The sequence below is a fragment of the Ambystoma mexicanum genome, chromosome 3p (genome assembly GCF_040938575.1).
Source record: "Ambystoma mexicanum isolate Mex_15411 chromosome 3p, UKY_AmexF1_1, whole genome shotgun sequence".
Classification (NCBI taxonomy): domain Eukaryota; kingdom Metazoa; phylum Chordata; class Amphibia; order Caudata; family Ambystomatidae; genus Ambystoma; species Ambystoma mexicanum.
This window is the reverse complement of record NC_090925.1, coordinates 594,424,630-594,439,201: the sequence shown is the minus strand read 5'-3', so window position 1 is coordinate 594,439,201 and position 14,572 is coordinate 594,424,630.

Below are 14,572 nucleotides of genomic sequence, written 5' to 3'. Positions count from 1 at the left end.
TATGGTGGGGCTTGGAGCCTTGCGATAGACCTGGTGTCCATAGAACTGTGTAGACTTAAGGTGCAAGCAATAGTACTGCAGATGGAGACCTCACCTGTGTGGGTGTAAATGCAGCAGCGACCCCTGAAGTGAAGTGCTTTGATGCTTTCTGCGAAGCAGAGCGTGGCCCGGGCTCACAGTAGAAGTTCTATCTTGATTTGGAGCTACTGTGAGCTGTGTAAATGGAGTTGCAGAGTCGTGGCGCAGAACAGCGTTGATCTGGAGGCACAGGCACCTTAGGGTGTGAAACAGGAGATCATGGGGGTGTTGGTAAATGAGGAAACCGTTGGTGCGGGGAGCTCTGTCTCCTTCGGTGGTTTGTATGGACTGATATATAATGGAATACATGGGGGATTGGCGATAGTCCCTGTGGAATGGGGACGTCAGCATCAAGAAGTTTGTTGATCCACGGAGCTCAGCACTCTCCAGTGTCCCACCACAAAGGTGACGTCAGAGAGAAGGCCTGAGGGTTTCGCAATGGAGTGGAATGTTCGGCTGGAGTATTCGGCACGTCACAGCAGGAAATGTTGCTGCAGGAGCTTAGAGTTAAGGCTAAAAAAACAACCCAATGACGTGGTTCCAACATAGCAACGTTATGGATATTGTGAGAGGTACTTTCCTTGTTAAAGTGAGTCGCAGTCACAGGAAGATGGAGTCGCGGGTTTTGAAGACTGCTTGGGTATGTTAAGCACTTTCTAAATAGAGCCTCAGAGTAAATGGAAATAGTGGCTCTGGGCCGGAGCACACACAGAAAGTAGAAAATACTCTGCATTATAAATATTGTTAAGCAGCAGTGGCGGGCAAAGGAAGGGAAATGTGCTGCATTCTAAAGATGAAAGAAGGGAAGTTTGCCAGTGGCATGGGGAAGCGCCGCGTAGCGATTCTGATGTTTATGTGGACTTCTGCATCGCAGTCAGCAAGGGAAAACAATGCGGTCAGGAACTTGAGTTGTGGCAGGCTGTGCAGAGGAAATATGCAAAGGTATTAGGGGAAATGCATTGTGGAGTGACTGGAGGGAAATGGAGTCGAGGTTCCTAAGCCTTGTGCGCTGCACATTGGTTAGCAGTTGATGCAGTGATATTCTGAAGATGGTTTACTGGGGGAGATACGCAGATTATTTCAATGTAAATGAGGCATAAAATGTTTAGTGGCATTTCAATGTAGTTACATTTTGTGGTTAGGAATAGTTGTCATGTGAGGCCTGTGAAATTTGTAACGTGATTGTGGGGAGAGTGTGTGCTGGGTTTAGTGTGCACTGAAGAGTTTGTATGTCGTGGCCTTTCTTAAAGAAAATGCATAGTAGTGACTTAAGTACAATAGGAATCGGATGCTAAAGGAGATCTAATGTAACAGTTATACAAAGTTTTTTTTTCACAGATGGACTTTGAGAACTTATTGTAGTGTGGGCTGTTTAGGATAAATAGGAGTTCAAAATGTGATTTGGTGGAATAACACACTAACTTTTGCTTTTGCAGATTGGACTTTTATTCAAGATAGAGAATTTAGAAGTGTAACTAGAACTCGTGTTATAGAAATGCATAATTGTTTGTTATGACATTGGAGAGTTTTGAATGGACATGAGTTATGATGCTGTGGGTGCATAGTGTGTTGAGAGTGTGCTATTTGGAGTTTCCCCACAGCTAGGGTGTTGGTTCAGTAGTTGGTGGTCTTTGGGAACCAGGTAACTGTTGGGGGTGGTGACACAGTACCATGGGTGTTTACGTTGTAGGGTGTTGTTCATCTGGGTATTAGGAATACCCAGCCTGGTTTCTAGGAGTGGAAGGTTGCAGCTGGTGTGTTGTGTGTATAGACTGGCTGTGGGGAAGTAGTGTGAATTTAATTGTTGATTTGTATTTAGAGGTAAATTATGAGTGCAGGGTGCAGTGAGTGTGTTTTTAGAGCTGCCTGTAGGAGGAGGTATGGTGTAGAAGATGTTCTTTGGACACGGGCACATGTGGCATTGTGACACTGAGGGAGGTGTTGTTTATTCTGAATACTCAGCCTGATTTAGGAATATGTGGTATGCGCAACCAGTGAGTTGTGCTTATTGGAGAGGATGTGTGGGAGCCGAATAAATGGTGTGATGTTGGCTCTGTGAGATGACTGATGCGTAGAGGGGCTGGTAGGCCTGAAGTTGTTGAGGAGATTTGAAGGGTATCTTTGTTTAAGTTGATGGTGTCTCTTCTTTACTGGGTAGAAAAGGGGAGAGGCATGTGTTTGGAGAAGTATATGTCTCACTGGGTGAGGACGCTCTTAGGGTTTAGGTGTTTGTAGAGTGTTTCTGTTTTGAGGTAAAGGATGCACGCGCTTTTGGATGGTGTGTGTGTGAGTGTGTATCTTTTGCTGGTAGATGTTATTTGTTTTTATTAAGGAGGGGAGATATGTAGTGACTAAGCTTCCCCTGGATCCTGAGCTGAATGCTTGGAATGTTGGAGTGAGTGACACAGAATGCAGCCTGAGAGAATGCTGGTGTATGAATGTGTTCTGTGAGAGTCAGTTGGAGATGTAGACCCCTGAGTGAGAGGATGCCGGTGCATGTTGCCCTAAGCTTGAATGTACCTGACTTGATGTACTTAATAGAATGTACAATAACTTAATTAAAGAAGTTACTAGTACAGCCCAAGATGTCAGAGTCATCATTAGAGAACAGAAGCTTTACACATGTCACTGTTTTAAAATATGTAGTGGGGAATGTTGAAAGATGTAGTCCGTGGCCATAGCTAAAGGCCGTAGCTAGTGCCCATTAATATGTCAGAATATACAGTCAGGACAGCCAAAGGCTGTGGCCACTGGCTAGTATTGTGTTGAAGACCATGGCTAGTGGCTTGTTAGTATATACAATATACAGTGGGCACAGTCGAAGGCCATAGCTAGTGGCTGGTTAGTGTTGTGTAATACACAGTGCGCACGTCCATCACTTATGCCATGTTAGTATTTCAAATAGCTATCAGATTCTTATTAAAAACAAAGTGACTGTGGCCCTCCAAAAAAACCATTAATGATATATGTACGGTCTGCCTATAATTCTTAAGTGACTTAATTCCCCACTAAATAGCAACACCATGCCAACACTACTATAGATACAATTAGCGCAATGTACCCCAGCTCTCTCGTCACCACATTATAGGTGGCAGCACGCTGTGCATGCCATTCCGTTACCAAAATGTCCAACGAGGGGAGGACGGGGTGCAGTGTACGGAAGATAATGATTCAATATACAAGATGAAAAAAAACACAATACAACCCAATGCTACCAAACATGCAGGAACCAATACAATGAGAACAAATAATACTTAAAGTACTGTACAGCTTAAAAGAGCAGCACGATCTACAAAAGAAAATGACAAAAGTAGATATATCAATCAAGAAATAAGGCATCACAGAATATAAACAGCATGTAAAATATACACAAACCTACCAGTGAATATTTAAATACCAAAGTATTGATAAAAACTCGGAAAAAAAGGTATGCAGTTAAAATTTCGAATGGACATTTTCGAATGCCTTTATGTCGAAAAAAAATGTCGAAAAAAACATTGCAAATATAATTTCTTTATTTTATATATTTTTTTTGGTTTAGTTACTAAAAAAAGGGTCAATAAAAAAAACAGGGGGTTGGGGGAACCCCCGTCATTAAAAATATAAAAAATAAAAAATAAAATTCAAAAATATATGAATGTAGAGACATGAAAGAGAAATAGAAAGAGAAAATCAGAAAGAAAAAATCAGAAAAAAAACATCAGGGCCAAATCATTGCAACATTCCAACCACTCAAAGAAAATAATGGACATGACCAAGTGGGCAGATATATTCGAACCAAGTGGAACGCTAATGAAAATGATTAAACCCCTATGAAAGTATACAATTCTTCGTCAACATTATGTCCAATCAGCACTTTGGTGTCGAAATCTAAAATTATTTTGGACTCGAGCTGACGTAACTGTAAAACCCTATCTCCCCCTTTGGGATATTTTGCTATATGAGCAACCCCAAAGAACGTCAGTAACTGGGGATTGTTATTGTGTTGCTCCTTAAAGTGCTGACCCATGGGATACAAAGGATCGGATGACAATCAGTCGTGGCGCATCATTGATAGTGGGTTTGGGGAGTTTGTTCATATTGAGTAAGGCATCTCTGTGAAGCGCTCTGCCCTTCACATATGCACTTTCGATGACACCCTTAGAGTAACCTCATGCTAGAAAGTTGAAAGAGGCTTCTGCACAACTTTGATCAAATTGTATGATGTCAGTGCAATTCCTATGATAACACACAAATTCCCCACTTGGGATGCTCCTCTTGCAACTAGCCGGATGGCTACTGGTAGCATGTAGTGGAAGACCTGAGCTAGTATTTTTTTTTAATATAAACAGAGGTGTGTAACCCAGAGGTATCCAAAGTGACAATAACATCCAGGTACACAATCTCACTACAGCTATGACTTTCAGTGAAGATCAAATTCACTCCATTAGTATTGATGTTTTTAACAAAATCAACCCGTCCACATTCAGTTCCCTTCCAAATAACATAAACATTGTCATTGTACCTCCACCAGGCCACAATCTGTACAGGAGAATTCTCAGATATATCATCTGACAAAAAAGTTGCCTCCTACCAGCCCATCATCAGGTTGGCATAGACTGGAGCAAAGGTACTGCCCAAGCCTGTCCCACACACTTTATGAAAGAAAACACCTTAAAAAATTAACACATTATTACAAAGGCAGAATTTTAACATTTCCAAGATCATGGTACTGTGTGAAAGAAAGTGTGTCCAGAAAATATTTACACGCATTCATTCCAACCTCATGATCTATGGAAGTGTACAATGACACAACATCAAGAGTAGCCAAAATGAAACCCTCTTCCCATGGGACCTCATTGATGTGTTGTAGAAAATCCTTAGTGTCCTGTAAATAAGAGGGTAGCAGTGATACAAAGGAAATCAAAGTTTCATCAATAAAATGTAACACATTCTCCAAGAAAGACCCAGATAACGTGACAATAGGTCTCCCAGGCAGATGCACTACAGATTTATGGATTTTTGGCAAACAATAAATGGAGGGGATGGTAAAAAAAAAGAGGTAACCAAAAATTTAAGTATGTCCTCATTCAAAATGGCATTCTTACACCATTTGGTAGCAAATACCCTCAATTCCGACTGCATCAAAGAAAAAGGATTGGTGGACAAAGCTGAACAACAGGTGCTGTCCCTGAGTTGCCTATGTGTGTCAGCCACATAATCACACTGATCCTGGAAGACTATGTTGGAACCTTTGTCTGATGGTTTGATGACAATATCTTGTAGGTTTTGTAATCCTTGTAAAACACTGAATTGCAGTCGTGTTAGATTCTGACTGGTGGTGAAAACAGATGACTTGCGTAAATTGCGCAGATCAGCTATGCATAAATCATAAAATAGCTCTAGGCAACCCTCAGTGGGCATAGGGGGGTTGAACTTGGATTTGCCTTTTAGTTGAGAAGAAACAGACCAGTCACAGTCAATGTCAAACTTGCCAAAACTGATATTTGCAGGGTCAAATTATGCATCCTCCAAAATGGCCAGATCTGTTAATGATGCAATATAAGAAATTAGTAGATTAGTACTCCCTGTGCAGGGTATGGATTTAGTACTCTTGGCTGGATTGATGGCATAAAAATTGTTTAATTTGAAAACTGATAAAAATCTAAACTGGTTTGTACATAATCAAAAGTAGTGGTGGGACAGAAATGAAGACCCTACCGCAAAAGACCCAACTGCGAACCAGTTAAAGTATGAGTGGACAAATTAATCACCTCTGTGTTATCCATGGGTTTCACTTCTTGGATTTGGCCCCGTAGTGAGTTAATCTGCTCTGTGGATCTTTGTTTGGGTCATTTCCCATGTTGACTTTGGCAATTTTTCTTCCTGCTGACATATTGCGTCCTCGCCTGTTGTATGACCCCTGCCCCGTTTATGAGTTTTCCCATTTTGACACAGGAGCCGCATTTCCTCTAAACAAAAATTGTACCTCACAGTCGGCTCATCATTTTCAGAATTAGACACATCCGATTCTGACGATGCATTCCCCACATCCTTGGACTGAGGTGGAATCTGCTGTGACTTGGACATATTGCGTAGGCTGTCGATACGTTTATCAAAAGTATACACCCTTCCTGTTTCATAATCAGTTTTTATCTCCTTTACATTTTCTATGTTTTCGCTGTTTAATTTCATCCTCATAGCTCACCAAATTCCCATCTGTATTAGAGCAAAGTTTTATTACCATCTTCAGTGGCTGGGATATCATTTAGATCAGTTTACGATGCCTCAATAGGTTTTAAAACAGCAGCACGATCTAATTTAGCATATATTTAGTGAAAAAATGTTGTTAAAGGGACATCATGGTTAAGTTGCACTCATCTAAACCTATGAAATTCAGTGAAAACACTTTGTTAAAGGGCGTTATGGATGTTATGGTTAAGTTGCACTAATAAAAACCTATGAAATTCAGTGAAACAACTTTGTTAAAGGGACGTTATGGTTAAAGTGCACTAATAAAAACCTATGAAAACCCTTAATCTGCTACAAGTTTCTTATATTGTACTCACCCCCAATGTAGCAGCTGTAGAGTCCGCGGACAGAAGGTAGCATTCACAAAGCCCAGAAGCACAGGGGAGAACAGAAAATGTTCTACCCATTCTACCCATCAACCAACAGACCCATATAGACAAAGCAACGTTACATATATTAACTGCTCCCAAATATTCCCTTTTGTACAAATGATTACTTATTTATTTATAACACACAATGTAATGGAATGCACCAAGCATAAACCATAAGTGTACACCTCATATTATCACTTCAATACAACTGTTCATAGAGACTGACATACATCAAGTGCTTATTCTAAAACCATCTCTCACTAAACAGTAAGTACACTGTATTTATTTCATGATTATTATCATTCATTATGTAAACATGTATTATAAACAAAAAGCACCATTTTAAAAATTTGTTTTCATTTTGACAGAAATGGCTAACACACTTGAATGGTTATAGGAGAACTTCCCAAAAGAAGAAATGAGTGACGATAACATCTCAAATGGTATAGAGGGCGCTACAGAGCCGTCCAAGATGGCGGCTTCGCTGTGAGCTCCGTGTAGCTCCCCAAAGATCCTGAAAATATCATTCTTCCGTGGTGACTAGTTGAGCAGTTGTGAACACCCAGCGAGAGCTAAGGCGTTTTTGTGCACAACTCTGGAACTATTTCATCCGTCGCAGGTTTTGCCCACGAATGACGGCTGGAGAAAGGTTCCATCCCCCTTCCGCCGTCTTGGTGGCGGCACGGCCTCGGCGGAGCTGTGGTGGGACGGCCGTACGAGAGGTAGCAGAACCCGGCTGTAACATCAAAAGGCACCGAAGCTCCGGGGGCGTTGGACAGAGCGGAGAAGCCGTACAGCAGCGGTGTACAGCGGCGGCCGCCCCGGGCGCCGGCCGCGCCTCGCTTGAGCTCCTGAGAAGCGGGGAGGAGCTGATTGCTGAGAAGCCGCGGAGTCCAGTGTGGGCCCAGAGGTCCGGCGCGAACAAGCAAGAATGCCGAAGGCGGCGACGAGGCCGCAGACCATACGCCAATGGAAAGCCAGGTACGAGCGCGTTGTGTGCCCCCATAACCACCTGCAACCGCCGCGGCTCTGTGGGGCATAGTCGCCACGTACATAAAATGAACATAGATCAATCAGAAGCAAAACCAAACTCTGCAGAGTGTGCGCCTAACCGTGCGGCAAGGAACCCCCGGCAAGCCTGCCACAAACACACCCAGCAGACTCTTGGCTAGCTCTCCTGAGCCCGCCCTGTGTCGCTTGCTTGGTGCTCCATCGCTCACTTTTCATCGAGATCATGGGGAAAACAGATAGATCACAGAGAAAACTGAACTTTGAGGGCTGCCCCTCCGTCAAAGCGTCCTCTTCCAACAGTCGATCATAATCACCCAACCCAAGTCCGCCCCACGAAGAAGAGGAGATGCAAGACTTCGATATCGGAGAAATTCTGTTAGACCTCAAGGCAGGGATAGGGAGCCGGGGGTGCAAACTGGACTTGGTTTCCTCCAAAGTAGACCTGCTCCAACATCGATTGGATAAACATGCTGACAGGCTCGACACTATCGAACAGAGGGTTTCCGACCTTGATGATGGGTCATCGGCCTTAACCTCCAGGGTTTCCCTACTGGAGGCGCAAATGAAGGCCGTGAGCGCCAAAAACGAGGACTTGGAGGTCCGCTCATGGCGTAATAACATAAGGATCGTCGGAATCAGAGAGCACCAACCCACCCTAAGAAATGGAGGAATACGTGGAGAAAATTTGCACGGACCAGTTCGGCTCAGAGATCCTTTCAAAGTGCTTTGTTATCGAAAGAGCCTATATGGTTCCTAATGCGAAACCCATTCCCGGAGCAAACCCCCGGCCCATCATTGCGAAGCTTCTCAATTATAAGGACCGGGAGGCCATTCTCAGAGCAGCCAGAGTCAAAGGAGAGCTCCAATACGAAGGTGATAAGATTCAGTTTTTCCCAGATTTCTCCCAAGCCGTCCAGGCCCAAAGACGTACTTTCACAGCCGTGAAACGAAGATTACAAGAAAACTAGATCCAATACTCCATGCTTTTCCCGGCGAAACTTCGCCTCCAGCATGAAGGCAAAACGCAGTTTTTCAGCACTCCAGAAGAGATAAGTGATTACCTGGACCGCGCCGGCTGCAGGCCCGCCCCAAACAACCGAAACCCTCAGAGGGGAAATAGACCGAGGAGGGATCCGCCATAAAAATCCACTTCGTAATTGTTGCAAAATGAAAGACGTCTCACCAGCACTCACATAGCTGTTCTTTCACCACGGACCACAATTTCATAACGAAAGTTGGGAGCCAGCCCCCTCTTGGAGGGCCACCGGCGCCCCTAGCACTGCAATGTTGTTTATTGTGTTTGTATGGGACTGTTCTTTGTGGGCCAGTTGGGGGTTGCCCACACAAGGGTGGGATTCCAGTTCAGCCGAGCCACCACCTAACCCTCTCCCTTACTCCACAACAATCACCTGGTTCCTTGTCACTCCAACACAAGCCGGGCCCTCCGGCCACCTCCAGATTGCAAGAATCCAGTCAATTCCGCTAGTCCTGATGGTTTGGATCTTAATTAACCCCCCAGATGGCAGGAATAACACTTAAAATCGCCACCTGGAACATCCGAGGGGGTAACCATCCAGCGAAGACTAGGAGGATCCTCCATTATCTCCGAAGTCACAAGATCAACATTGCTATTTTACAAGAAACTCATCTCCTGCCTTCATCAGAACAACTTTGGGCTAAATCATGGGGTTGTCATAGGTATTTCTCATCATATTTGTCATACGCTAGAGGTGTTGCAATTTTAATAGACAGGAAATCAAACTTTAGCCTCATTAACTCAGTAAAGGACTCAGAGGGAAGAGCCCTACTGGTGAGAGGGTTGATCTCAGGGAAAGAGGTATCAATAGTAAACTCATACGCACCAAATACCGATGGACCCAACAACTTTAACTGGGTCATGACTTAGCTGGGGAAGATCAACGCAGCAACCATTATTTGGGGAGCGGACCTTAACACGCCAATTGACCCCATTCTCGACAAGTCACATAATAGAACAGGACATCCCTCCAAAGCCAGCGAGATTTGCCACACGTTTGAGCTGTCCGACACATGGAGGCGCCACAATCGTGACGCAAGAGAGTTCACCTTTCATTCTGCGGTTCACAATACTAGTTCCCGGTTCGATTACATTTTGTCATCCACTCACTGTCCTTTTAACTGGGGGGAAAGCCAAATCTTACCGCGTTCCTTCTCTGATCATTCAATGGTCACACTGGAAGTCACCCTCTCAGGCACCACAAACCCTGGGCTCCGATGGAGATTCAAGCCCGGATCACTCAACGACACTGTCTTCGCAGATGAACTTCGCAAAGAACTAATATCCTTTATAGAAATAAATCAAGACTCTGTCGCCTTGGCCAGCACCTTGTGGGAAACACTAAAATGTTATGTGCGAGGAGTTTGCCTGGCCAAAGAAAACGGCATACTAAAACTGATCCGGAAAGACTTGGCCAGCAGTGAACAACGCTTGAAAGAACTAGAGATGAGAGCCTCCACTACCCAAGACCCACATGTCCAAGCCGAAATAAAGAAAGAACTGCTGAAGTTCAAAGAAACAGCTGAACGGGAAATAAAGTTAATGAGCCGCAAACACCAGGTCCGCCAATATGGAGAAGGACAGAAACCAGGTGCCTTGTTAGCCCGTCTTCTATCAATAGACAAATCTCTGACCCAAGTGGAGTGTATTAAAGATGACCAAGGTCAACTGGTGTATTCAGAAGAAAAAATTGCCAACGTATTTCGGGACTTCTATCAAGTTCTTTATAGTTCCAAAGGGGTTTCCGATCCAGAATCGATTCAAAAGTTCCTCGATGACACGGAGTTGTATTGGGTTGAAGCAGAGCTACGTGAGCCCTTGAACGCTCCGATAACAATAGATGAAATTTTAGAGGCAATAAAATCCCTCCCAAATGCCAAGGCGCCTGGGCCTGATGGGCTCTTCAGAGAGTTCTACAAGGCCCATGCAATCATCCTTGCTCCTCTTCTGCTCCGAGTTTTTGAAGAATCTTCGCAGTGTGGATACCTCCCCCCCACATCGCGTGAAGCCAATCTAATGTCGCTGCACAAAGTCGGCAAACCCCCAGTTGAATGTGCATCCTACAGGCCAATCTCCTTGATTAACTTGGACAATACAATTCTAGCTAAAATCCTCGCTGCACGGTTGCTTCCTCTTATGCCCGCACTCGTATTAGGGGATCAAGCTGGGTTTATCCCAGGGTGAAGAACAACCTACGGGATCAGAAGACTGTTTGGTGTCATAGAGGCCCTAAATCCAACACAACGGGCCATAGCAGTCCTTATTGACGCCGAAAAGGCTTTTGATACGGTTGAATGGCCATTTATGTTCGCAACACTTACACAAATGGGCCTAGGCAAATTCTTTATCAAATTAGTGTCCTTACTATATAGTGCCCCCCGCTCATATATTACACTCGGAAACTCCAGGTCCTGAGGCATAACACTAGAACGCGGAACAAGACAGGGTTGCCCGCTCTCTGTCCTTATCTTTGCCCTCATTATGGAGCCCTTGGCGTTGAGGATTAGCGCCAACCATATGACACGAGGTCTTAAACTGGGTCCCCATTAATTGTCTCTCTCTACGCTGACGTCATGTTATTTGTCAGCGACCCCCAGGCCAATCTTAACCCGGTTATGCGAGAAGTCATAAAATTTGGGCGAATGTCAGGTCTCAAAACCAACCACTCAAAATCTTAATTGGGAAACCTCAAAGGTTCGCTATCTGGGGATTTATATGTCACGCAATCATCATGAGATATATAGAGATAACTATGTCTGTGGACTGAATTCCTTGCAGGAACGAATTCATAGGTGGAAAACTCTACTCCTAACGATATGGGGAAGAACCTCCTTAACGAAAATGGTCGTCTTACCCAAACTTCTCTATTTGTTCACGAACATTCTGCTACTTGTCCCCAAATCCTTTTTCCAAAAAGTCAAGAGTCTAGTCCTAGAGCTGTTGTGGGCTGGGAAACCAGCGCGCGTAGCGTACAACACACTAACGTTGCCAGTGTCGAATGGCGGACTAGCACTCCCCGATATCGAAAAGTACTACTGGGCAGCCCAGGCCCAATTTCTCAGTCACTGGTATACGGTCCACTTTGTTTGGCCCCATGTGCAGGTGGAACGTGCCCTAGCTTCCCCCAATCTCCTGAGAGCCGTCATTATCAGTCATATGTCGGTCCCATACAACACGCTAAACACGGTCCTATCCACCTACGCAATTTGGAAAAAAATAGCCAATACATACGGGGTGACAATGAGATTTTCCCCATTGCTGCCCATTAGATTCGTTCCTGGAATCCCCCTTACTAACGAGAAAGTGTTTCTTATTTGGACAGACAAGGTTAACATTCACTCCTTTGGAGACCTCTTCTCCGGGGGCACCTTTCTGACTCCCCAAAGGGCCAAAGATAGAGGCGGCAACTCTTCGTTAGATGTGTTCATCTACTTTAAACTACGTCACACCCTTCAAAAGTTGTTTCCGTCCTTTCACAATCAACCTCCCACATGGGACTTATTACACAATACGATTCAAGCGCAGGGGGAAGGACGATTAGTGTCGCTACTATATAAATCCCTCATAGCAGACAGTGTGAAACCCAAACCCAAGGCGCAGCAAAAATGGGAATCAGCCATTCAGGAATCGATATCGGACGAAGACTGGTCCTATATCCTCCGCCAAACGCAAAAAGTTGCAATAAACACTTGGCATAAATTAATTCACTTTAACTTCGTGCATCAGACGTACTACACCCCAGTTAGGAGGAACAAACACCACCCAGAATTGTCAGCCCGATGCGACAGATGTGCGGCAGACAATGCTGACTTCCTCCACCTAGCTTGGAACTGCCCGGGAATTCACAATTTCTGGTCCTCTGTTCTACAAATAACTGAAGACATCATAGGCGAGCAAGTGACCCCAACACCCCTTGGAGCCCTGCTCAGTCTTACGAAATACTTGCAGCCAGCATCTCGAAAACTTGTGGCCCTTCTCCTGGTGCTGGCTCGTAGGAGAATTGCGATGTCGTGGGGTCGTCGCCCACTTCCCAAGATTGAAGACTGGAAGAAAGACATTATTTATCGTCAAAACACTGAGTGTGAATTCATAAGACTCCTACCACTGCATGCTCGCCCCATGGACATCTGGGGTCCATACATAAATTATCTGCTAAAAAACGCAGATCCCCCAGATTCTGATTCATCTGCGGGCTAGATGATGTGCAGAGGGGCTCAGATTCGTGAGGAGGTGCTGGACAATGGCGAACTGATAATGCGAAAGGAACCCACGGAATCCTGAAAGGGTGAACTTGAGGGGGGTGAGGGGTCGGCTCGGTGGGGTTGTTTAAAGTTGGGGTCTTGTTTTTTTTTTTTTCTTCTTTCTTTCTAATTTTTTCTCTGATTGTTTTATTATGGTTGCGCACCCTAGAGGTGCCTATGTATGGCGATCATATCGAGAAACCAAAAATAAAGTTTTAAAAAAAAAAAACATCTCAAATGGTATACAATACATGTTTTAATGTAAACAAATAATTTAATTTCTACAGATGTCACTAAAATAATAATACATTTGTTCTTACAGTTCATAGTTTTCATGATGAAACCACACCCTAGTTTAATTATACACAATCACAAAAATCAAAAAAAGAAGCCCTTTCCTCAACTGTACATCTGTACATAATTAAATCATGAACTTGTCTACAAAATTGGATGAACTGAGTAACGAATTTAAAGAACTTTTACAATATTTCAAAATCATGTCATTAAAAATGTTCCCTAGCACTGTCCTGGAACCTGGCCCCTTTTCCCCAGCGATCATCCCCGTCAAATTCCGAAAATGTAAATCAAAGACGCTTTGATGAAACCTCACTCCCTTTCACCCCTGATCATTATTTACAGATATTCCCAATCCTCCCATTTATGTTTCCCATTCCGATAACCCATCCCTTTCATGAATAAATGTATTTTTTATACTATAAATATGTTATATATAATTGTGTGATATACATTTTTTTTTAAAAGACCCATTATGAGTCCGCAGACAATATGACTGTCCGGGGTGTCTGCACTCAAAATGAAGATGCCCCCAGACAGGGGAGATGTCTGTACATGTCTGATTTCGCATGACGCACTTTTAATTAGTCTGCGGACAGTGCGCCTGTTCTACGGCCACGCAGAGCATGCACCCTGCAATTCCTGCCCGATGGGTGTCTGCGGACAGCCGTCAGGGCCGCGGATGGCTGCAGATGCCATCATTTGTCCGCACCCATGCAGCGTGACGGCCTGTTCACGAACATTGTCCGCGGCCGTGGATAGTTTAAAAGTGCATTTTTACAGCCAATCTAGTGTGTCTCAAGCAGGAACTTTACCCTTCCACAGCACCCAGACCCATTCTTCATTGAGCTGGCAACTGTTTACAACTTTTCAAGGCCTACTTTTGCCTCTGTATTCCACGGACAGTCGTGCAGTCCGCGGACAGCTCCTCTGGAGGGACCCACCAATTCATTTTCCTCATCCTCCATCTGGCTGGGAGAGAGCATTTGGGAAACACATGCTCTACAGATTTTTTAAAGCCTGCTGCAATGGCATCTGCTATGACCATCTCTGCTTCCCAACCACCACCACCACTACCTTAAAAATCTGGAGGGCCTGGACAGTGTAACAGGCATAGAGATACCGAAGATGAGGATCAGGAGGAAGAAGAGGATGACGTGGAGGAAGACCCTATCTCCAGGACTCAGAGTGAGTCCTGAGTGTGGCAATTTCTTATGGCCGTTGGAAATGTCCCAAAGGCTTGTGGAAGCAAGGTGCAAAATTGTACTTAGTCGTGGGAAACCTGGCTTGTATTCCTATGTGACAAGTTC